At 53.1% G+C, this 2884-nt stretch overlaps 1 long non-coding RNA gene across 1 annotated transcript in view; it reads left to right on the top strand.

Annotated features, from left to right (window-relative positions):
- The window catches only part of LOC112550767, a 13209-nt gene that overhangs the window by 773 nt on the left and 9552 nt on the right, over nucleotides 1-2884 (top strand). Inside the window, exon 2 of the long non-coding RNA XR_003094770.1 lies at nucleotides 1404-1539. This is a non-coding gene — a long non-coding RNA (uncharacterized LOC112550767). The remainder of the gene's footprint in view (nucleotides 1-1403; nucleotides 1540-2884) is intronic.

Below are 2884 nucleotides of genomic sequence, written 5' to 3'. Positions count from 1 at the left end.
GATTATCGCTCCCGGCCCGGCGCGCGGGGAAGGCGCATTGTGCGCAGCGCGGTGCGGTGCGGCGCTGCGGGGCGGGGCGGCGCCGGGCCCCAAACAATAGCGCGATGGAGCTGCTCGGGCTGCCGGGCGCGGCGCGGCGCGGGGACGCGAGTGAAGCCCCGCGGGCTTCGGGCGCCCGGCCCGGGCCAAGCCGCGCCCCGTCCTTGCCCCGGGGCGGCTCCTGCAGGACAGAGCAGGGCACCCCGGCTCCGGGGGGTCGAAGGGTCGAGCAGGTGCTTTGTGACGTGCCCTGCAGCCCAGCTGCACCCCCAGGACACACCGGGACTCCCCCCAATGTGAAGCGCGAGAGACCCTGTTAAACCTCCGAGATTGCTGCTCTGGGCACACCTGAACCGAGAGGATGATCAGGCTGCTTAACTTAGCAGGGGGTGAAGCATGCTGCAAGCTCTTGCCCCTCTGACAGCCATAGCGGGTACAGGAGGGGGCACGTGCCCCCCTGGCAGCTGACACCCACGCTGATGGCAGGGCTGGTGCCCCCCTAGATTCAGGAGGTCATCGGCAGCTTATGTGGGTGCCCCCCCCAGATTCAGGAGGCACCAGTCACTGATGTGGACAGCCCTGCCGTAGACCATGTGGCCGGTGGGCTCTGGGGTCCCCCATAGGTTAACCCAGGGGTAGGCAACCTCCAGCAAACGTGCCAGACTGTGTGGGGCACACAATGGCATTGTGCTCGGCCTGCGCGCCTCAGGGCAGACAGCAGGGAAGTAGCTGGGGCTGCGCTGCCACAGGGATCAGGCCCCTCACAGCTCCCCCGCCACCTGCCAACATCTGACAGTTGAGGTTGCAGGTGTTTTTGGAGCTCTGCCCAAAACCGCTGCCAACCCTTGATTAACCTAAAGCCCTAGGATCCCTGTTGTGGGGTTGCTCCTCCCATCGCTCTCTTGTTGCTGCTACTGCTCCTGGAGTTTCCAAGCTCTCGTCCCTCCTCCCGCTTGCTGCCTGCCCTGCCCCTGAGTGTGGGCAAGGCAGCAGGGCCCAAGGGGACTGAGGGATCCTGCCGCAGAGAGAGTCAGGGGACTAGAGGTGCTGGCACAGCAAAGCAGGAGGGTCCACCCCATGGCACCATGGATATTTCAAGCTTGCATAATGCACAGCCTTTGGCCCCCAGCCACTCAGGAGTTCGACAGTCTTGCATGGTCTTTAAGGTGCCACCTTGTCCTGCCTTCTCCTTATTTGAGACTAGCACAACTAACTGCTCCTCTCTACTATTAAAAGTTCACTACAAATGAAGGACTTTAAAAAGTCAACTCAAACTTAAAGTAATAAGTTATTATTCATGTGCTTATTAATGCAGCTATACTTAGTGTTCATGTTTACTAGAAATTAATCCTTTTTTGCTACAGTTTGTTTCACATTTTAAACGGGAGAAACCTGAAGAGTGAATCTGGACGAGCAACTGCACTAGTTTCCAAACGCTGATAGAGTGCAGGCTGAAAGAACAGACAGAACTTCAAGAGCCAGTAAATCCTGAGATATATGGTAATACCCTCAAGTAACTCTGCCTCAGTTTCTTTTGCTGTGCAGTGGGGATAATAATATAACAGGATTTTATTTGTAATGCCCAGTCCTTGACACCAGTAGACGCTGGTAGACATTCCATGACTAAAACCCCATAGATGGCTTTGAAAGTGAAGTATTTAGGGATTCTCTCTCATTACCACATCTCCCAGCAACTGATTGTAAAAAAATTAAAGAACCAAGTGCTGTTTATTGTTCTGTACTGCTGCAAAGATGCAAATTTCCTTTGATACCTCTCTTTTGCGAATCAAAGACATCATGAAAGTCAAGGTCAACAAAGATATGGCCCAGAGCTCCATTTAAAATAAAAGAGGGAGACAGTTTGTGGTACACAATTTACTAAACCAGTACTGCCCAACATTTCACAGAATCATAGAAAATTAGGGTTAGAAAGGGCCTCAGGAGGCATAGGCAATGCGTAGGGGGGGCACATGCCCCCCTCCCCCTCGAAATTAGCCCATGCCAGCCCCGAGATTGTGGGGGCACTGAGAGAAATGCTGGTGGCATTTCTGGGTTTGCCAGATTGGCCACTGGGGGGCCCCCCCCCCCCCCAAGTCGGCAATCAGCCGCTGATGCCCTCCCAGGATCAGGAGGCACCAGTCACCCATGTCAGGAGGCCATCTAGTACAATCCCCTACTCAAAGCAGGACCATCCCCAACTATATTATTATTTCATCCCGGTGGGCCAGATGGATGGTGCAGGGCCTGTCTACAGCCCAGACCCATGCACCAGCCCAGCCTTATGCACCTGCATGCAGCCACACATGCTGGCATGATCTGGTGCACATAGCCACATTATCCAACCTGGGGAGCTCCCCACAGACCTCAAAATCTGGCAGCAGGGGAGTAGCAATGAATGCTGCCCCAGCTTTGCTGCTGCCGAATTCTCAGACCTGTGGGAAGCCCAGCAGGCTGGATGACAAAGCTGTGCAAGCTGAAAGTGGTTCATGGCCTGGGTCTGTTCAGTCTTTTCTTTCTAAAACTAAAAGCCACAATGAGGTTTCTCCACAAAAATCTTAAACTTTATGAAGTTTAAGACAGTTTAGACTAAAGCTAGTTTACATAGGCCAAGCATGACCTAAAAACTCACTCACTTTTCCTGATGTAAAACTAGTCAGGTTATAGCCAGAAGCCTAGGCTATAATCCCCCCCACCCTAAATGTTACTCTGCAGCTTCATTAGGAAAAAAGTGCTTTTGTACAGGTCAGAATTATGTACAAGATAAACTCAGCCTTTTTCATAAACTAGACAGACTTAGATCCAAATCTGTTTCATTCAGACATGAAAAAAAGAAATGTGTTGGGGG

This window comes from Alligator sinensis, unplaced genomic scaffold (assembly GCF_000455745.1).
Source record: "Alligator sinensis unplaced genomic scaffold, ASM45574v1 scaffold354_1, whole genome shotgun sequence".
Classification (NCBI taxonomy): Eukaryota; Metazoa; Chordata; order Crocodylia; family Alligatoridae; genus Alligator; species Alligator sinensis.
The sequence above is the reverse complement of the archived record's forward strand: the minus strand, read 5'-3'. Positions and strand labels throughout refer to the sequence as shown.